This window comes from Nicotiana tabacum, chromosome 5 (assembly GCF_000715075.1).
Source record: "Nicotiana tabacum cultivar K326 chromosome 5, ASM71507v2, whole genome shotgun sequence".
Classification (NCBI taxonomy): Eukaryota; Viridiplantae; Streptophyta; class Magnoliopsida; order Solanales; family Solanaceae; genus Nicotiana; species Nicotiana tabacum.
The window spans coordinates 115,254,540-115,278,510 of NC_134084.1; positions in this window are offsets into that span (position 1 = coordinate 115,254,540).

Consider the following 23,971-nt stretch of genomic DNA (forward strand, 5'->3'; position numbering starts at 1 on the left):
TCAATCTTAGAAAACACCCATGTGCCCTGAAGGTGGTCAAACAGATCATCAATACAAGGCAAAAGATAATGGTTCTTCACTGTAACCTCATTCAACTGGCGATAATCAATACACATACGCATAGAACCATCTGTTTTCTTCACAAATAAGACAGGAGCACCCCAAGGTGATACACTGGGCCTAATAAAACCCTTATCAAGCAATTCTTGTAACTGGTCCTTCAACTCCTTCAACTCAGGAGTAGCCATATAATACAGAGGAATAGAAATAGAATGAGTGCCCGGCAACAGATCAATGCCGAAATCAATATCTCTATCAGGCGGCATGCCCAAAAGATCAGTTGGAAACACATCGAGAAAATCCCGTACTACTGGGACTAAATCAACTGAAGGGGTATCAATACTGACATCTCACACATAAGGTAAATACGCATCCTACCCCTTCTCAACCATTCGCTGAGCCTTAAAGAAAGAAATAAATATACTGGGGGTGTGATCTAAAGTGCCACTCCACTCAACATGCGACACACCTGGCATAGTCTGCGTTACAGTTTTGGCGTGACAATCAAGAATAACATAATGGGGCGACAACCAGTCTATGCCTAAGATAATATAAAAATCTACCATGCTGAGCAACAATAGATCAGCTCTGGTCTCAAAACCACTAAGAGCAACCAAACACGACTAATAAATGTGGTCCATAACAAGAGAATCTCCCATAGGAGTAGAAACATAAATATAGGAACTCAAAGAATCTCGAGGTACACCCAAATGCAGAGCAAAATAAAAAGACACATAACAGTAAGTGGAGCCTAGATCGAATAGAACCGATGCATCTCTGTGACAAACCAGTATAATACTTGTGATGACAGAATCGGAGGCAACAACCTCGGTACGGGCAGGAAGGGCATATTATCGGGCCTGGCCTTCCCCTCTAGAGCGACCTCTACCTCCTCAACATCCACCTCTAGCTGGCTGAGCAGGTAGGGTAGCAACTGGAGCTGTAACCATAGCCTGAGAACTCTGCGGGGAGCGCTGTGGCTGAGAAGTCTGTGGAGCTGCACTCCTCCCAAGTCTAGGGCAATCCCTCACCACATGGCGTGTGTCACCACACTCAAAACAAGCTCTGGGAGGACGTGGAGGCTATGACTAGCTCGGGCCAGGTCTGCTGGACTGACCTCTGAAAGCACCCCGCGTAGGAGGCACGTTAGATACTGGAGGTGCATAATAAGGCTCATGAGGCCAAGGAGGAGCTGGAATACCACTGCTTGCTGGAAGAGCTGAATGAATAGGGTGACTCATATAACCCCTACCATGATGACCTGCAGTTGGGGCACGAGCACTAGAATAATGGCCCGACTCTCGAGACCTCTTGGCCTCCCTCTCCTCTCTCTCCCTAGCATGCATACCCTCAATCCTTCTAGCAATGCTCACCACCTGCTGATAAGAAATATCCATCTCCAACTCACGAGCCATGCTAGACCTGATGCTGGGAATAAGGCCCTCAATAAACCGGCGAACCCTCTCGTGAACAGTAGAAACCAAGGCTGGTGCATGTCTGGCCAAACTAGTGTAATGGACAACATACTTTAAGACAGTCATAGCACCCCGACGCAAGTGCTCAAATTCTGCACGCCATGCATCCCTGAGGCTCTGAGGAGCATACTCTCTCAAGAATAGATCTGAAAACTAAGTCCAAGTGAGTGAAACAACCTCATCTGGACTATCTAACTCATATGTGCGCCACCACTCATAGGCGATTCCTCGAAGCTGGAAAATAGTGAAGGGAACCCCGCTCGATCCTGATATACCCATGGTACGTAGAATATGGTAACACTCATCTAGAAATCCCAGAGCATCATCCGATGCTAGACCACTGAATATAGGAGGCTTGTACTTTTTGACCTTCTCAAGTCTCAGCTACTCATCCTCGGAAGCCGCTGCCCTGTCCTCGGGCTGATCTTGGACTGCAGGCTGTATAGGAATAATCTCAAGGACTTGCTCAACATGCACTCACTGCTCAGGAGTGCGGGAGGCGGAAGTCTGTGCTCCTCCCCTAGCCTGAGACGTAGTGGCAGCAAGGGGAAGCAACCCTGCCTGAGCCAAAGTGGTGTACATGCTCATGAACTGTGCTAGAGTCTCTTGAAGTGCTGGCGTAGTAGTAGCAATAGGCGTATCAGGTGCCTAGAATCCGGCTGTAACTACTGGTGGTACCTCAGTGGTAGCTTGCGCAGGTGCTCTAGCTGCACCATGTGTGCGTCCTCGGCCTCTACCCCAGCTCCGACCTCTAACGGCTGCAACAGAGAGAGCGGGTGCCTGATCATCTCGGGTAGCATGTGTCCTCACCATCTATGAGAGAATAGAAGATATAAGTTTAGAATTATGACATCATCTCGCACGGCAAGGAAATCAAATGAAGTGGAATTTTCCTAACAGTTACATAGTCTCTCGTAGATAACTACAGACGTCTCCGTACCGATCCACGAGACTCTAATAAACTGGCTTGTGATTCATGGCTCCTAAGAACCTAGAGCTCTGATACCAACTTGTCACGACCCCGGTTTGCCCTCCGTGAACCATCGTGATGGCACCTAGTCTCTATGACTAGGTAAACCTAACAATGTGGAAAAATAAACCAATTTGCGGAAGAAATAATTTAAAGCCAAAATAGTGAAGTAAAACAATAAATTTAAAGTGCCGCTTGACATTCACAATAATGGCTCTCGAAAGTTAAACACATTTTCCCAAAACCCAGAATCTCATGATCACAAGCCTTTGAAAGTCTACAACATCTAACTCCATAATATCTAACAAAAGACACAAAGTACGGAAGGGCTAATACAAAAGAGAGAGTAGAAAAGGGACTCTTCGATCTGCGGACGCGACAAATATACCTTGGAGTCTCTACGAATTCCTCGACTCAAGCGTGGAAAGTCTGCGTGGAGGTACCTGGATCTGCACATGAAAGAATGCACAGAAAGGGCATGAGTACACCACAACAGTACTCAGTAAGTGCCAAGCTAACCTCGATCGGGTAGTGACGAGGAAGGTCAAGGCCCTTTTGAATTAAATAAATAAATATAAGGGATGACAGAATAAGATAAGCATTACAGTTGAAAGCTGACAGTAAGAATTTAATATAGGATAATAAGGAATACAATAACTGGAACAGAGATAAAGACAATCACAAGAAAATACCACTGAATACAATGATAATAACCAATGATCTCTTAGTATCCTCAATATGTGCCCGAGGATCTCTTGGTATCCTCAATATATGCTAGGGATCTCTTGGTATCCCGAGGATCTCTTGGTATCCACAATATACTTGCCAGGGATCTCTTGGTATCCTGCACCTCAACTCAAATCATAAACACGTACAGGGGATCTCCCGGGATGCCGTCCGGTAGTCCCAAAGTAAAACACACAGCAGCAACACAAGAATACTCAATTAAGCTCAATTTCGTACTAAGTAAAACAAGTAATCCTAACTTAACATGCTTCACATAATACAATTAAGGCAGTTTAAGCAAATAAACAATTAAGTCAATTAAACATGCTTTTTCTAAACTAATAATAGGCTTAAATTGCAAGTAGTATAAAACATGAAAAAGGAACACAATTGAAATTACTTAAAGAAAACCGAATTTTCAACAATTAGCTCAAGTACGAACTTGTCACCTCATGTACAAGGCATTTCAATTATCAAATTTACCAAATCCTAAGGGGAGGTCCCCTACACAAGGTTAGGCATGCCACTTACCTCGAACCAACTCAAATCAATCCGAAACCACGCCCTTGTCACGAGTACTCGACTCCAAATGGCCCTATTCAATTCAATTTCATAATGTAAATAACACTTCAAGTAACTGATTCTACAAAGAAATTCTAAGCTAAAACGCAAAATTAGGTAAAATGACCAAAACGCCACTCGGGACCACGTCTCGGAATCGGGTGAAATTCACATTTCCAGAATCCTCACTCTCACGAGTTCAGTCATACCAAAAGTACCAAAATTGGACCTCAAATCGTCCCTCAAATCATCACTCAAAGGTTTCTAATTAGTCAAGCCCTAATCCCCAAATTACCACTGATATTCCTAAATTTTTTATGTTTATAATGATAAAAATCACTCTAATAACAAGTTTAGGGACCAAAACCTTACCCCAATGAATTCCTCCGAAAATCTCTCTTGAAAATGCCCCCCAAGGCTTCTTCCCGTTTGAAAAGATGTGAAAATAGCTCAAATTTGCGAAGGCAAGAATTTATATGTTTTTGCCCAGCTAATCCGCTTCTGCGGCTATAGGACCGCATCTGCGGTCCTGCTTTAGTGAGGACATGGTTGCATCTACGACATTTCACTTAAAGGAGGATTTCTTCTTCTGCGACAGTCTTTCCGCACCTGCGATCTCGCAGGTGCGTTACCCTTCTCGCACCTGCGGCTCTTGGAGCTGGACCAAATTTCCGCTTCTACGGTCCATTAGCCGCTTCTGCGGCACCACACCTGCGGTCTCACACATGCAGGTGCTGTTATGACAGGTTCAGCAATGCAAAATCTCCCCAAGTCCAAATTCAACTTCCGTCAAGCACCCGAAACTCACCCAAGGACCCCGGGACCTCAACTAAAAGTGCCAACCAATCCTAAAACATCATTCAAACTTGTTCCAACCTTCAGAATGCTCAAAACGACATCAAAACACCAATTTAACATCGGATTAAAGCCTAAGAACTTCAAAAACTCACAAATTACACTTTCGATCAAAACGTCTATCAAACATCGTCCGAATGACCTGTAATTTTGCACACATGTCACATTCAACACTACAGAACTACTCCAACTTCCGAAATTCCATTCCGAGCCTCGGATCAAAATTTCACTATTGAACCGAAAACTTCAAAATTCGACTTTCGGCATTTCAAGCCTAAATTAGCTACGGACCTCCAATACACAATCCGAACATGGCCCTACACCCGAAACCACCCAACGGAGCTAACAGAACCATCTGAATTCTATTCCTAGGACGTCTTCACACTGTTCCGACTACGACCAAATTTTCCAAAACTTAAGCTCTCGTTTAGGGACTAAGTATCCCAAAACTCTTCGAAACTCAAAACCGAACATCCTGGCAAATCAAACTAGCAGGAATAAACATAGGGAAAGCAGTTAATATGGGATTGGGGCATAAAGTCTTAAGACGACCAACCGGGTCCTCATAGAATTAGCATTATCTCTCTAGAATATATTTACGCATTAACAAAGTTCTAAATATACAAATGTTGACTGACAGGACTTGAGAAGCCGACAATGTGTAAATGTTAATGTTTTGATACATCAGTGACCACCTCCAAAGATTACTTTTTTTTCTTTTCCACTCCAAAATAGATAAATCAAGCAGTAAACTCTTCATTGAGATTTATGAAATGTTTATAAACTGTTTTACATTATATTAGATACCCTTGAATAAAAGACATGGAAGAAACATGGAGTAAATGACTCATCCTGTAAGTCTGGATAACTTTGTAAATCATAAAATACTTATAGTGTCATGCATATGCGTATGAATGTCATGTCGTGCATAGGTACATGTGTTCATAACATCATCAAGCCTCTAAGGGCATCCCATCATATCATCTCGGTCACTGTGGGCAAAATCATCAACGTATACTAGCTGATCAGGTGGTGGTGCGTATATAATGCCGTAACCTTTTCCCATGTCCCATATACGTATGAATGTCATGTCGTGCATAGGTACATGGTTCATACCATCATCAGGCCTCTGAGGGCATCCCATCATGTCATTTCGGCCACTATAGGCAAAATCATCAATGTATACCAGCTGATCAGGTGGTGGTGCATATATAATGCCGTAACCTTTTTCCCATATCCCATATACATACACACACACACACACACATGAATGCGTATATAACACCATCTGAGTAATGGGTAAATGCACATGTATAAATAAATGCAATGCATGAGAAGTACGTCAATAAAAATTTTCTCGGAATGTCATAAGACTATTATGCCTTTGATTAATATCATGAAATAAAATTTACTAACTTACGTATTTTTGAGACCCATGAACATATGATAGAATAATATGATACATGGAAGAGTATGAATATACACATCTCTAGCATTTCTACGAATAGAGTAATTTATGGAAGTTGTGCATATTCTCGTTTCGTTCATGTCGTATAGATCATGCCAAAAAAAGGAGGAATAACTTTAACATATCTGATTCGATTCTTTTGACAATACTCCGTTAAAATGTAGGCACAATTGCAGAAACTCCCAGATTAGGTGCCATAACGTATATATGACGTTTTCTAATTCAAGAGGTTTTGGTATCTACCCGTACTTGTTTAATTTTGGGGTCTTTTGAAACAGTGGGCTCCTCAACTAGTGATTCCACTATATTTATATGCGTTGACTTTGCCATTGCCCCACTTTTACTGCAGATTCTTCAAAGCTAAACGTGACAAAGCCATTTCATAAATTTTGATATACGTAAAGGTTAGATTAAAGTTGTTAATTGGTTGCAACTTATGAAGTATATATGCGGATAAGAATAGTTATCAGATTACTCACTACTCTTGTTATTCCCCAGCAATATAGAGGAGGCTATATTTAAAGGTGGTTCCATTGGGATATAAGGATATATCTAATACCTTCTAGCAGAAGCTTGAAAAGAAAGTAGTAGTAGAGTATAAAAGCTTTGAGAAGTTTCTTGCTAATTCTTCTAACAATGTGCTTGGTGCCACGTTTTGGGATAGTCAATGTTATTCAAAACATTGAATTAATGACCCGTTATTCGATAATTAAGCAATTACCCAGGTATTAAAAATTATCCCAAATTACTTTAAATACTACTCACTTTTAATACACTTTATATATCATACTATAATATACGTTACTATCATGATCATGTGGTATTATATAAAATAAATACATACACTATTATTTCATTAAAATATCCATGTAAAAAATGCACATATATTCTCAACTTATAATTTTCCTAATCTCATATAAAGAATAAAAATTTTCGTACGCTTAATTCTTTAAATGATAAAAAAATAACCTTCTTTTCTTGTGATAAAATAATTAATATCTTTACAATAAAAAATCTCATAAAATTTCTCATATTATGAGTATAATTTAAAACATATTCAAAAGTAGTAATATTAATAAAAATATAAAATCATATTTTTCAAACCATTTTTTTCTTTCTCTCTCTCTCTCTCTCTCTCTCTCTCTCTCTCTCTCTCTCTCTCTCTATATATATATATATATATATATATATATATATATATATATATATATATATATATATATATATATATATATAGATAGATATATACTTACGGGGTATAACATGTGTATATTGATTTGGTTGCGTATTTACTTTGGGACTACAGAACGGTATTCTGGGAGATCCCCCTTGCCTGTTTACTTTGGGACTACGGATCGGTATTTCAGGATATCCCTATGCGCATTTATATTTGGGACTACGAGACGATATCCGAAAGATCCCCCTGCACATTTATATTTGGGACTACGGGACGGTATCCCGGGAGATCCCTCCGCACATTTACGATTTGGACTACGAGATGGTATCTGGGAGATCCTCTGCACATTTATGTTTGGGACTACGGGATGTTATCCTGGGAGATCCCCTATTGCTATCTCTGTTCTCTGAGTTATTTCTTTATGTGATTTCATCTTTATTGACTGTTAGTAATTTAATTAAACTATCACATTTCATACTGTTTTACCTTATTATATATAAAAGCAGTAGGGCCATGACCTTTCTCGTCACTACTCGACCGAGGTTAGGCTTCACACTTACTAGGTACCGCTATGGTATACTCATGCCCTTTCCTGCACATGTTTTTCGTGTGCAGATCCAGGTGTTTCTGCTCAGCCATACTATCCGTGAGGCGAGGCGATTCAGAGACTTTGAGGTATATCTGCCGCGTCCGCAGACCTTGAAGTCCTTCTCTGTTCTCCCTTCAGTTATAGACTTCTTATATTTTCCTTAGTTTAGACTTCTGGAGTTAGAACACTATGTATTTCATTAGCTTGTGATTCATGAGATTCTGGGTTTTGAGAGTGTTAAATTCAGTCGAGAGTGCTATTATTGTATATGCCAAGCGGCATTTTAAAACTCTTTAATTATATTTACCTATTAATTGACTAGTTTTGTGTCTTCAATTTATATTTCTGCAATGTGTTAGGCTTACTTAGTCGTAGAGACTAGGTGCCGCCATGACAGTTCACATAGAGAGAAATTGGGTCGTGACAAGTTGGTATCAAAGCTCTAGGTTCATAGGAGTCATGAATCACAAGCTGGTTTATTAGAGTCTCGCGGATTGGTACAGAGACATCTGTGCTTATCTTTGAGAGGCTGTGTAACTATTAGGAAAATTCTGCTTCATTTGATTCCTTGTCGTGCGAGATTATTGATACCGAAATTCTAAACCTCTGCCTTCTATTCTTTTACAGATGGTGAGGACACGTTGTGATGACCCGGCCGGTCGTCTTAAGAATTAACGCCCCAATCCCTTATTAACTGCTTTCCCCATATTTATTTCTGCTATTTTGATTTGCCGGGTTCGGTTTGAGTTTCGAAGAGTCTTGGGACACTCAGTCCCTAAATGAGAGCTTAAGTTTTGGAATTTAATCGTAGTCAGAATAGTGTGAAGACAGCTCAAAATGGAATTCTGATGGTTCCGTTAGCTCCATTGGGTGATTTCCGGCTTAGGGGCGTGTTTGGATTGTGTTTTGGAGGTCAGTAGCTAATTTAGGCTTGAAATGTCGAAAGTCAAATTTTGATGTTTCCTGTTCGATAATGAGATTTTGATCCAAGGGTCGGAATGGAATTCCAGAAGTTGAAGTAGCTCCGTAGTGTTGAATGTGACGTATGTGCAAAATTTCAGGTCATTCGGACGAGGTTTGATAGAGTTTTTGATCGAAAGCATAAATTTAGAGTTTTGGAGTTCTTAGGCTTGAATCCGTGGTTGATTCGTCATTTCGATCTTATTTTAGGTGTTTTAAGGATTGGTATAAGTTTGGACAATGGTATTAGACTTTTATTGTGTTTTTAGTTGAGGTCCCGGGGGCCTCGGGATGATTTCAGGTGGTTTTTAGAAAGATTAGGAGTTGAAAGTTGCAGCTGAAGCTTTAAATCTACTGTCATAACCGCACCTACGGCTTGGGGACCGCAGGTGCGAGCCCGCAGAAGTGATAAGGGAAGCCGCAGATGCAGCCAAGAGGAAGATGGGCTGAATCCGCAGATGGGGGAGGTAGGCCGCACCTGCGAGGTCGCAGGTACGAGAAGCATGTCGCAGAAGCAGAAATGTTGATTTAACAAAATGTCGTAGATGCGACCTAGGCTCCGCAAAAACGGGATCGTAGGTGCGGTCCCAGGACCGCAGATGCGGTTTCACTGGTCAGAAAATAGGGATTTCGAGGGTTTATTTTCAAAACTTGAAAAAATCAAATTGGAGCTCAGGAGAGGGCGATTTTGGGAGAAAGTTGAAGAGGAAATAATTGGGTACCAATTCTTTAACCCTTTCTAGATATATTCCATCAATCTATGGTTAGTTTTATCATTTAATTTCATATTGGAGATGAAAATTGAGGAAAAGTTGGAAGAAAGTTCTTAGACCTAGAATTCAAATTTTGATTGGGAATCTGACCTTAGATTTTGGTACATTTGGTATGACTGAACTCGTGAGAGTGTGAGGATTCTGAAAATGTAAATATTACCCGATTCCGAGGTGTGGGCCCGAGGGGCATTTTGGTCATTTTACCTAATTTCATGTATTAGCTTAGAATTTCTTTGTAGAATTAGTTACTTGAAGTGTTATTTACATTATGAAATTGAATTGAATAGATTTGGGCCATTTGGAGTCGAGTACTCGTGGTAAGAGCGTGGTTTCGGATTGATTTGAGCTGGTTCGAGGTAAGTGGCTTGCCTAACCTTGTGTGGGGGACATTACCCTTAGGATTTGGTATTGTGGTAATTGAAATGCCTTGTACGTGAGGTGACGAGTGTGTACTTGTGCTAATTATTGAAAAAGCTCTTTTCACTAAAGTAGCATTAATGGTGTTTTCCTTTCCTGCTTACTCTACTTGAATTTTAAGCCTGCTGTTAGATTAGAAAAACATGTTTAGTTGACTTAATTACTTTATTGCTTAAACTGCCTTGATTGTATTATGTGAAACATGTTAGGTTAGAATTACCTGTTTTACTTGGTACGAAATTGAGCTTAGTTGAGTATTCTTTGTGTTGTTGTTGTGTGTTTTTACTTTGGGACTACGGGATGACATCCCGGGAGATCCCCTGTACGTATTTATTATTTGAGCTGAGATGCGGGATACCGAGAGATCCCTAGCACATATATCGAGGATACCAAGAGATCCTCGGGATACCAGGGTATCCCTAACATATTGAGGATACCAAGAGATCCCTAACACATATTGAGGATACCAAGAGATCCTCGGGATACCAAGAGATCCCTGACACATATTGAGGGTACTAAGAGATCCCCGGTTAGCTGCTTTGTGAAGAGTGGTATTCCTTGTGGTTGTTTTTGCCTCTGTTTCAGTTGTAGTTATCTTTATTATCCTGTTTTAGTTCTTATTGTTATTTTTCAATTGTATTGCTTTATCTTATACTGTCACACCTTATATTTTTATTTAATCTCAGTAGGGCCCTGACCTTCCTCGTCACTACCCGACTGAGGTTAGGCTTGACACTTACTGAGTACCGCTGTGGTGTACTCATGCTCTTTCTGTGCATGTTTTTCATGTGAAGATTCAGGTACCTCCACGCAGACTTATCACGCTTGAGACAAGGTGTTTGTAGAGACTCCGAGGTATATTTTCCGCGTCCGTAGACCGAAGAGTCCCTTTTTACTCCCCCTTTTAAGTATTAGCCCTTCTGTATTTTTCTTTCCTTGTTAGATATTCTGGATTTAAATACTGGTACATATTCAAAGGCTTGTGTTCATGAGATTCCGGGTTTTGGGAAATGTATTAGTTTTGAGAGTTGTTATGGTGTATGAAGAACGACACTTTTAAACGCTGTTTTATTTCACCATTTCGGTTTTTAATTATTTTCTTCCGCAAATTGGTTTATTTTCTGCATTGTTAGGCTTACCTAGTCGTACAGACTAGGTGCTGTCATGATGGTTCACGGAGGGAGAACTGGGGTCGTGACACACGTGCTACCAGAGATGACCAGGCACTCTCGCCCCCTGCTATAGACACTAAAGGCTGGGGCCAAGTTAGAGGCCGAGGACGCGCACATGGTGCAACCAGAGCACCCGCGCGAGCTGCTATAGAGGAGCCAGCAGCAACTTCAACCGGAGTCCAGGCGCGTGATACGTCTACTACTGCTACTACTCCATCTCTTTAGGAGACCCTGGCACATTTCATGAGCATGTACACCACCCTAGCTCAGGCAGGGTTGATTCCCCTTGCTGCAGCCACATCTCAGGCCAGGGAGGAGCACAGACTCCCGTCGCCCACACTCCAGAGTAGCGGGTTCAGGTTGATCAGATCCTAGAGGTTATACTGGTGCCGCTTGTAGCCCCAGCTCAGCCCGAGGATAGGGCAGTAACTTCAGAGGAGGATCAGTGGAGGCTTGAGAGGTTCAAGAAGTACAAGCCTCCTACATTCAGTGGTCTAGCATTAGAGGATACTCAGGGATTTTTGGAGGAGTGCTAGCATATCGGTCACGACCCTAGTTCGCCCTCCATGAACTGTCGTGACGGTACCTAGTCTCTACGACTAGGTAAGCTTAACAAATGCAGAAAATAAACAATTTGCGGAAGCAATAATTAAAAAGTGAAATAACTGAATGAAACAGTATTTAAGATGTCGTTCGGCATATACAATACAACTCTCGAAACTAACAACATTTTCGAAAACCCAGAATCTCATGAAACACAAGCCTTTGAATGTCTACTAGTTTCTAACTCCAGAATGTTTAATAAAAATAAGTACAGAAGGGCTAAAACTTAAAGAGAGAATAGAAAGGGACTCCTCGGTCTACGAACGCGGCAGATATACCTCGAAGTCTCGGGGAAAGTCGCCTCGCCTCAAGGGTGATAGGACTGAGTTGAAGTACCTAGATCTGCACATGAAAAACATGCGCAGAAAGGGCATGAGTACACCACAGCGGTACTCAGTAAGTGCCAAACCTAACCTCGGTCGGATAGTGACGAGGAAGGTCAGGGCCCTACTGAGGTTAAATAAAATATAAGGTTTAAGAGTACATAACAAAACAATATAACTAAGTACAACAGTAAAAGTAACACAGGATAGAAAGAACAACAACGACTACTACAGAGGCAAAGTAAACACAGAAAGAGATACAGCTCAGCACAAAGATAACAACCGAGGATCTCCCAAGATACCGTCCTGTAGTCCCAAATATAAATATTCAGTGGATCTCCCGGGATACCGTCCCGTAGTCCAACTCATAATGTGAGGGGATCTCCTAGAATAACGATCCGTAGACCCAAATGTAAATACTCAGTACAAGGGGAATCTTCCGGGTGCAGTCCCGTAGTTCCAATGTAAATGTGCAGGGGTATCTCCCGGAATACCGTTCCGTAGTCCCAAAGTAAACATATAGGGGGATCTCCCGGGATACCATCCCGTAATCCCAAAGTAAACACACAACAACAAGAAGAAGAATACATAGATCTATTCAAGTTCCATACCAAGGTAAAACAGGTATTTCTAACCTAGCATGCTGCATGCAATCCAAATAAGGCAGTTTGAGCAAGTAAGGCAATTAAGTCAATTAGACATGATTTCCTAAGCTAACAACAGGCTTAAATTGCAAGTAGTTTAAACAGGAAGAAGAAACATAATTTAAATTACTTAATGAAAACTGGATTTTCAACAATTAGCACAAGTACGCACTCGTCACCTAATGTACAAGGCATTTCAATTATCAATAATACAAAGTCCTAAGGGGAGTTCCCCCCCACAAGGTTAGGCAAACCACTTACCTCGAACCGGCTAAAAATCAATCCGAAATCACGTTCTTGCCACGAGTACTCGACTCCAAATGGCCCAAATTTATTCAATTCAATTTCATGATGTAAATAACACTTCAAGTAACTGATTCCACAAATAAATGCTAGGCTAATACGCGAAATTAGATAAAATGACCAATATGACCCTCCGGCCCACATCTCAGAATCGGGTAAAGTTTACATTTTCAGAATCGTTATACTCTCACGAGTTCATTTATATCAAAATTACCCCAATCCGACATCAAAATCTAAATCAAACTCCAAAAGTTAAGCCTAGGAACTTTTCCTAATTTTCTCCAAGTTTTCACCCCAAATTCGAATTCAAAGGATGAATTTAAGCATAAATTTATGGAAATTAATCAAAACCGAGTAAGAATTACTTACCCCAAACACTCAGGTGAAAATCCCTCTCAAAATCGCCAATCCCGAGCTCCCAAATCAATTTTTCCACGTTTTGAACTAAACCCTCGATTCTGCCCCTTTTCTTGACTAGTGAAACTGCATCTGCAGTCCTAGGACCGCACCTGCAGTCCCGCTTCTTCAAATACCCGGTCGCATCTGCGACATTTCATTAAAGGAGGACTTTCCGCAACTATGACTACCTTTACCGCAAATGTGGTACCGCTTCTGCGGTGCCCTGACCGCATCTACGGTCAACTCCCTTTTCGCCTCAAACCGCTTCTACGGTCTCGCACCTGCGGTCCCCAAGCCGCAGGTGCGGTAATGACAATAGACTTGTAGCTTCAGCTACAAACTCTCAATTTCAAACTTCCCGTTAACCATCTGAAACCGTCTCGAGGCCCCTGGGATCTCAAGCAAAAGCACGACCAAGTCTTATACCACTATTCAAACTTATACCAATCCTTAAAACACCTAAAACAACATCGAAACATGGAATTAACCATGGATTCGAGCCTAAGAACTCCAAAAACTCTGAAATTATGCTTTCGATCAAAAAGTATATCAAACCTCGTCCGAATGACCTGAAATTTCATACACACGTCACATTCAACACTACGGAGCTACTCCAACTTCCGGAATCTCATTCCGACCTTTAGATCAAAATATCAATATCGAACCGGAAACTTCCAAAAACTTGAACTTTCGGCATTTCAAGCCTAAACTAGCTACGGACCTCCAAAACACAATCCGAACACGCCCTCAAGCCCGAAATCACCCAACGGAGCTAACGAAACCAACAGAATTCCATTCCGAGGCCGTCTTCACACTGTTCTGACTACGACCCAAATTTCACAACTTAAACTCTCATTTAGGGACTAAGTGTCCCAAAACTCTCCGAAACTCCAAATAAATCCTCCCGACAACTCACCATAGCAAAAACAATCACGGGGAAAACAATTAATAGGAGATCGGGGCGTAAATTCTTAAAACAATTGGCCGGGTTGTTACATCCTCCTACACTTAAACATTCGTTCATCCTCTAACGAGCATAGAGACATACCTGAAGTAGTGAAAATATGAGGTTAACAGCTGCGGATATCCTGTTCGGTCTCCCAGGTTACCTCCTCGATCGGCTGAACCCGCCACTGAACCTTTACTAATGCAATGTTCTTTGACCTCAGCTTTCGAACCTTCTTGTCCAATATCGCCACAGGCTCCTCAACATAAGATAGATCCTTGTCCAACTGGACTGAACTGAAATCCAAAACATGTGACGGATCCTCGTGATACCTCCAGAGCATCGAAACATAAAATACTGGATGAACTCCTTCCAAGCTGGGAGGTAAGGCAAGCTCATAAGCAACCTCCCCAACATGCCTCAATATCTCAAAAGGTCCAATAAACCTTGGACTCAACTTCCCTTTCTTCCCAAATCTCATAACGCCCTTCATAGGCGAAACCCGAAGCAGAACCCACTCTCCAACCATATAGGAAACATAACGAACCTTCCAGTCCGCGTAACTCTTCTGTCTGACTAGGCTATACGGAGTCTATCCTGAATCATCTTAACCTTCTCCAAAGCATCCTGAACCAAGTCTGTGCCCAATAATCTAGCCTCTCCCGGCTCAAACTAACCTATCAGAGATCTACATCGCCTACCATATAAAGCTTTATACGGTGCCATCTGAATGTTGGACTGATAGCTGTTGTTGTAGGCAAACTCCGCCAATGGCAAGAGTTGATCCCAAGACCCTCCAAACTCAATCACACACGAACGGAGCATATCCTTAAGAATCTGAATAGTATACTCGGACTGTCCCTCCGTCTGAGGGTGAAATGTTGTACTCAACTCCACCGGAGTACCCAACTCATGTTTTACGGCCCTCCAAAACCGTGATATGAACTGAGTATCTCTATCTGAAATGATGGAAACTGGAATACCATGCAGACGAACAATCTCTCAGATATAAATCTCCGCTAGACACTCCGAAGAATAGGTAGTACACACAGGAATGAAATGCGCGGACTTGGTAAGCCGATCCACAATCACCCAAATAGAATCAAACTTCCTCAAAGACCGTGGGAGCCCATCTACAAAGTCCATGGTGATCCAATCCCACTTACACCCCAGAATCTCTATCTGCTGAAGCAACCCACCCTGTCTCTGGTGCTCATACTTCACTTGCTGACAATTGAGGCACCAAGCTACAAACCCAACTATATCTTTCTTCATCCGTCTCCACCAATAGTGCTGCCTCAAATCCTAGTACATCTTCACAGCACCCGGATAAATGGAATACCGCAAACTGTGGGCCTCCTCTAAAATCAAATCCCGAAGCCCATCAACATTGGGTACACAAATTTGATCCTGCATCCTCAATACCCCGTCATCACCAATAGTAACATCTCTGGCATTACCGTGCTAAATCTTATCCTTGAGGACAAGCAAATAAGGGTCATCAAACTGACACTCCCTGATACAATCAAATAAGGAAGACCGAGAAACCACGCAAGCTAGAACCCGACTGGGCTCCGGAATATCCAATCGCACAAACTGGCTGGCTAAAGCCTGAACATCCATCTTCATGGGCCTCTACACTACTGGTAAATAAGCCAAACTCCCCAAACTCTTTGCCCGGCGACTCAGAGCATCAGCCACAATATTGGCCTTGCCCGGGTGATACAAAATAGTGATATTATAGTCCTTTAGCAACTCTAACCACCTCATCTGGCGCAAGTTAAGGTCCTTTTGCTTGAACAAGTGCTGCAAGCTCCGATGATCAGTATAAATCTCACAAGGAACACCGTACAAATAATGACACTAGATCTTCAGGGCGTGAATAATGGCAACTAACTCGAGATCATGGACATGGTAATTATTCTCATGTACCTTCAACTGTCTGGACGCGTAGGCAATCACCCTACCATCGTGCATCAATACCACTCCAAGGCCAATCCTCAAGGCATCACAATAGACAATATAAGACCCCAAACCTGTAGGCAATATCAAAACTGGGGCTGTAGTCAAAGTTGTCTTGAGCTTCCGAAAGCTCTCCTCACACTCTTCTGTCCACTGGAATAGAGCACCCTTCTGGGTCAGCCTTGTCATAGGGGTTGCAATCGATGAAAACCCATCCACAAAACGATGATAGTTATTTGCCAAGCCAAGAAAATTGCAGATCTCTATAGCTGAGGATGGTCTGAGCCAACTCTACACTGCCTCTACTTTCTTCGGATCCACCTAAATACCCTCACTCAACACCACGTAGCCTAAGAATGCCACAAAATCCAACCAAAACTCATATTTTGAGAACTTAGCATATAACTTCTTTTCTCTCAAGGTCTGAACCATTGTCCTCAGGTACTGCTCATGATTTTCCCGACTTCGGGAATACACCAGAATATCATCAGTAAAGACAATGATGAACGAGTCAAGATACGGCCGGAACACACTTTGCATCAAATGCATAAAGGCCGATGGGGCATTGGTCAACCTAAATGACATAACAAGGAACTCGTAATGACCATACCGAGTCCTGAAAGTAGTCTTCGGGATATCTAGCTCCCGAATCTTCAACCGATGGTACCCTAACCACAAGTCAATCTTAGAAAACACTCGTGTGCCCTAAAGCTAGTCAAACAGATCATCAATACAAGGCAAAGGATACTGGTTCTTCACTATAACTTTGTTCAACTGGCGATAATCAATACACATACGCATAGAACCATCCTTTTTCTTCATAAATAAGATAGGAGCACCCCAAGGTGATACACTGGGCCGAATAAAACCCTTATCAATTAATTCCTGTAACTGATCCTTCAACTCCTTCAACTCAGGAGGGGCCATACGATATGGAGGAATAGAAATAGGCTGAGTGCCCAACAACAAATCAATGCCAAAATCAATATCTCTATCGGGCGGCATTCCTGGAAAGTCAGCTAAAAACACATTAGGAAAATTTCGTACTACTGGGACTGAATCAACTGTAGGGGTATCAATATTGACATCTCTCACATAAGCTAGATACGCGTTACACCCCTTCTTAACCATATGCTGAGCCTTAAGGAATGAAATAACTCTACTGGGAGTATGATCTAAGGTACCCCTCCACTCTATTCTCGGAGCACCTGTTATAGCCAGCGTCACGGTTTTGGCGTGACAATCAAGAATAGTATAATGGGGCGACAACCAGTCAATGCCCAAGATAGTATCAGAATTTACCATGTTGAGCAATAATAAATCAGCTTTGGTCTCAAAACCACTAAGAGCAATCAAACACGACCGATAAATGCAGTCCACAATAAGAGAATCTCCCATATGAGTAGAAACATAAACATGGGTACTCAAAGAATCCAGAGATACACCCAAATGCGGGGCAAAATAAGAAGACACATAAGAATAGGTAGAGCCTGGATCGAATAAAACCGTTGCCTCTTTATGACAAACCATGACAATACCTGTGATGATAGAATCAGAGGCAACGACCTCGGTACGGGTAGGAAGGGCATAATGTCTGACCTAGCCTCCCCCTCTAGAGCGACCTCTACCTCCCCGAGCTCCACCTCCAGCTGGCTGAGCAGGTGGGGTAGCAACTAGTTCTGTAATCATAGACTGAGAACTTTGCGGGGCACGCTGTGGCTGAGAAGTCTGTGGAGGTGCACCCCTCCTATGTCTGGGGAAATCCCTTACCATATGGCATGTGTCACCACACTCAAAAAAAGCTCTAGGAGGACATGGTGGCTGTGAGTGGCTCAGGCCAGGTCTACTGGATTGACCACTGAAAGCACCCCGCGCAGGAGGCACACTAGATACTGGAGGTGCATAATAAGGCTCCTGAGGCCTAGGAGGAACTGGAATACCACTGGCTATTAGAAGAGCTGAATGAATGGGGTGACCCATATAACCCCTACCATGACGACCTGCAGCTAGGGAATGGGTACCAAAATAATGGCCCGACTCTCGATACCTCTTGGCCTTCCTCTTCTCTCTCTCCCTAGCATGCATATCCTCAATCCTCCTAGCAATGCTCACCACCTGCTGATAAGAAATATCCATCTCCAACTCACGAGCCATGCTAGACCTTATGCTAGGAATAAGCCCCTTAATAAACCAGCGATCCCTCTTGCAAACAGTAGAAACCAAGGCTGGGGCATGTCTTGCCAAACTAGTATAACAGATAGCATACTCCGAGACAGTCATCGTTACCAAGCACAAATGCTCAAACACTGTGCACCATGCATCTCTGAGGAACAAACTCTCTCAGGAACATATCTGAAAGTTGAGTCCAAGTCAGCGAAGCCGCCTCATTCGGATTGTCTAACTCGTAGGTACACCACCACTCATAAGCAGCTCCTCGAAGCTGAAAGGCAGTGAAAGAAACCCCACTCGATCCTGATATACCCATAGTACAGAGGATACGGTGACACTCCTCCAGAAATCCCAAGGCATCATCTGATGCTAACCCACTGAATTCAGAAGGATCATACTTTTTGAACCTCTCAAGCCTCCGCTGCTCATCCTCTGAAGCCGCTGCCCTATCCTCGGGTTGACCTGGGACTGCAAACGGTACAGGTATAATCTCTAGGACCTGATTAACATGCACTCGTTTCTCAAGAGTGCGGGCGGAGGGAGTCTGTGCTCCTCCCCCGGCCTAAGATGTGGCTGCTGCAAGGGGAAGCAACCCTTCCTGAGCCAGAGTGGTGTACATGCTCATGAACTGCGCAAGAGTCTCCTGGAGAGCTGAAGTAGTAGTAGCAGTAGGCGTATTAGGTGCATGAAATACGGCTGGAACTGCTGGTGGTACCTTGGTGGAAGCTCACACAGGTGCTCTGACTGCACCACATGCGCATCCTCAGCCTCTACCCCGGTCCTGACCTTTGATGGCTGCAGTAGGGGGTGCAGGTGCCTGATCATCTCGGGTAGCACGTGTCCTCACCATCTTTGAGAGAATAGAAGATAGAAGTTTAGAGTTATGGCATCAAAATCTCGCACGACAAAGAAATCAAATTAAGTGGAATTTTCCTAACTGTTACATAGCCTCTCACAGATAAGTACAGACGTCTCTGTACCGATCCGTGAGACTCTAATCAACCGGCTTGTGATTCATGACTCCTATAAACCTAGATATCTAATACCAACTTGTCACGACCCTAGTTTGCCCTCTGTGAACTGTCGTGACAGCACCTAGTCTCTATGACTAGGTAAGCCTAACAAATGCAGAAAACAAATAATTTGTAGAAGAAATAATTAAAAACCGAAATAACCGAATGAAACAGTATTTAAGATGCCACTCGTCATATACAATACAACTCTCAAAACTAACAATATTTCCCAAAACCCAGAATCTCATGAAACCACAAGCCATTGAATGTCTACAAGTTTCTAAAACCAGAATGTCTAACAAAAGTAAGTACAGAAGGGTTAAAACTTAAAGAGCGAATAAAGAGGGACTCTTAGGTCTGCGGACGCGGCATATATACCTCGAAGTCTCTGGGTAAGTTGCCTTTCCTCAAGGGTGATAGGACTGAGTCGAAGTACCTGGATCTGCACATGAAAAACATGCACAGAAAGGGCATGAGTACACCACAAGGGTACTTAGTAAGTGCCAAGCCTAACCTCGGTCGGTTAGTGACAAGGAAGGTCAGGACCCTACTGAGGTTAAATAAAATATAAAGTTTAACAGTATAGAACAAAACATTATAACTAAGTACAACAATAAAAGTAACACAGGATATAAAGAACATCAACAACTACTACAAAGGCAAAGTAAACACACAAATAGATACAACTCAATACAAAGATAACAACCAAGGATCTCCCAAGATACCGTCCTGTAGTCCCAAATATAAATATCCAGTGGATCTCCCAGGATACTGTCACATAGTCCAACTCATAATGCGAGAGGATCTCCCGGAATACTGATCTGTAGTCCCAAATGTAAATACTTAGTACTTGGGGAATCTACCGGGTGCAGTCCCGTAGTTCCAATGTAAATGTGCAGGGGGATCTCCCGGAATACCGTTCCATAGTCCCAATGTAAACATATAGGGGGATCTCCCGGGATACCGTCCCGTAGTCCCGAAGTAAACACACAGCAATAAGAAGAAGAATACACAGTTCAATTCAAGTTCCATACCAAGGTAAAATAGATATTTCTAACCTAGCATGTTGAACGTAATCCAAATAAGGCAGTTTGAGCAAGTAAGGTAATTAAGTTAATTAGACATGTTTTCCTAAGCTAACAACAAACTTAAATTGCAAGTAGTATAAACAGGAAGAAGAAACATAATTGTAATTACTTAATGAACACTAGATTTTCAACAATTAGTACAAGTACGCACTCGTCACCTCATGTACAAGGCATTTCAATTATCAATAATACCAAGTCCTAAGGGGAGTTTCCCCCCCACAAGGTTAGGCAAGCCACTTACCTCGAAACAACTCAAAATCAACCCGAAATCACGTTCTTGCCACGAGTACTCGACTCCAAATAACCCAAATCTATTCAATTCAATTGCATGATGTAAATAACACTTCAAGTAACTGATTTCACAAATAAATTCTAAGCTAATACGCGAAATTGGATAAAATAACCAAAATGCCCCTCGGGCGCACATCTCGAAATCAGGTAAAATTTACATTTTCAGAATCCTCATACTCTCACGAATTCATTTATATCAAAATTACCCCAATCCGACATCAAAAGCTAATTCAAACTCCAAAAGTTAAGCCGAGGAACTTTTCCCAATTTTCTCCAAGTTTTCACCCCAAATTTGAATTCAAAGGATGAATTTAAGCACAGATTCGTGGAAATTAATCAAAACCGAGTAAGAATTACTTACCCCAAACACTCAGGTGAAAATCCCTTTCAAAATCACCAATCCCGAGCTCCCAAATCAATTTTTCCAAGTTTTGAACTAAACCCTTGATTCTGCCCCTTTTCTTGACCAGTGAAATCGCATCTGCGGTCCTGGGACCGCACCTACGGTCCTGCTTCTGCGAAGACCCGGTCGCATCTGCGATATTTTATTAAAGGGGGACTTTCTGCACCTGTGACTACCTTACCGCAGATGTAGTGCCGCTTCTGCGGTGCCTTGACCGCATCTACGGTCAACACCTTTTTCGCCTCAAATTGCTTCTGCGGTTCTTCTACCGCTTATGCGGTGTCGCACCTGCGGTTCCCAAGCCGCAGGTGCGGTTATGACAATAGACTTGTAGCTTCAGCTGCAAACTCTCAACTCCAAACTTCCCGTTAACCATCCAAAACTGTCCCGAAGCCTCCAAGACCTCAACCAAACGCATGAACAAGTCCTATACCACTATTCAAACTTATACTAATCCTTAAAACACCTAAAACAATATCAAAACATCGAATTAACCATGGATTCAAGCCTAAGAACTCCAAAAACTCTCAAATTACGCTTTCGATCAAAAAGTTTATCAAACCTCGTCCGAATGACCTGAAATTTCACACACACGCCACATTCAACACTACAAAGCTACTCCAACTTCCGGAATCCCATTCTGACCCTTAGAGCATAATCTTACTATCGAACCATAAACTTCCTAAATCTCAACTTTCGGTATTTTAAGCCTAAATTAGCTACGGACCTCCAAAACACAATCCGAACATGCCCCTAAGTCCCAAATCACCTAACGGAGCTAACAGAACCAACAAAATTCCATTCCGAGGCCGTCTTCACACTATTCCGACTATGGCCCAAATTCCACAACTTAAACTCTCATTTAGGGACTAAGAGTTCCAAAACTCCCCGAAACTCCAAATAAATCCTACCGGCAACTCACCATAGCAAAAACAAACATGGGAAAAGCAGTTAATAGGGGATCGAGATGTAAATTCTTAAAACGACTGTCAGGGTCGTTACAATATCCTCCGCACTATGGATATATCAGGGTTGAGTGGGGTTTCTTTCACTGCCTTCCAACTTCGAGGAGCAGCCTATTAGTAGTGGCGTACTTGTGAGTTAGATAGTCCGGTTGAGGTAGCTACCCTTACATAGACCTAGTTTTCAGATATGTTTCTGAGGGTGTATGTCCCTCAGAGTTTCAGGGACGCATGACGTGCGGAGTTTGAGCATTTGTGCCAAGGTACTATGACTGTTTCGGAATATGCTGTCCGTTTTAGTGACTTGGCTAGACATGCACCGGCCTTGGTTTCTATAGTTTGTGAGAGTGTTTGTAGGTTTATTGAGGGGCTCATTCCCAGCATCAGGTCCAACATAGCCTATGAGTTAGAGGGAATGCTTGCTCAGGACAGAGAGGAGAGAGAGGCTAAGAGATCTCGAGAGTCGGGTCATTATTCTGGTGCCCGTGCCCCAGCTGCATTTCGTTATGGTAAGGGTTATATGAGTCGCCCCATTCATTCAGCTCTTCCAACAGCTTGTGGTATTCCAGCTCCTCCTAGACCTCAGGAGCCTTATTATGCACCTTCAGTATCTAGTGTGCCCTCTGCACGGGGTGCTTTCAGTGGTCAGTCTAGCATACTTGGCCCGAGCTAGTCACAGTCGCCACATCCTCCTAGAACTTGTTTTGAGTGTGGTGACACACGCCATGTGGTGAGGGATTGCCCTAGATTTAGGAAGGGTGCACCTATACAGACTTCTCAACCACAAAATGCTCCACAAAGTTCCCAGGCTATTATCACAGCACCAGTTGCTACCCTACCTGCTCAGCCAACTAGAGGTGGAGGTCGAGGAGGTAGAGGTCGTCGTAGAAGGGGAGGCCAGGCTAGATACTATGCCCTTCCTGCTCGTCCTGAGGCTGTCGCCTCCGATTCTGTCATCACAGGTATTGTTTCGGTCTGTCATAGAGATGCATCGGTTCTATTCGATCCAGGCTCCACTTATTCTTACATGTCCTCTTATTTTGCCTTGTATTTGGGCATATCTCGGGATTCTTTGAGTTACCCTGTTTATGTTTCTACCCATGTGGGAGATTCTTTTGTTGTGGACCGCATTTATTGGTCGTGTTTGATTGCTCTTAATGGTTTTGAGACCAGAGTCGATTTATTATTGCTCAGCGTGGTATATTTTGATGTTATCTTGGGCATGGGACTGGTTGTCGCCCTATTATGCTATTCTTGATTGTCACGTCTGTCGCGCCCCCTTTTTCCTTGCAGAGTTCGGGTTTCGACATTTATTGGGAACAACTCGTTTCCTTTTAGGAATTAGGTATTTAAAGAGTCGCCACCTAACGGATTAAGGTGTGTTAGGGCACCTAGAGCAATTAACTCATATAACTAGTTTACATTACCAGAGATTAGGGTAAGGGCTTGAAATAACCTTTAGGGGAAGTTGTGAGGCACCCCTCGCGGTCCACAACGATGGGTCCCGGCCGAACTCAGGTATGTGAATTAGTCATTTAATAGGTAAGCAGTCTAAGCACACATATGTAAATAAATGAAGTTTAGGTAGTCTAAGCACACATATGTAAGTAAAGGAAGTTTAGGCAGTCTAAGCACACATATGTAAATAAAGAAAGGGAATCC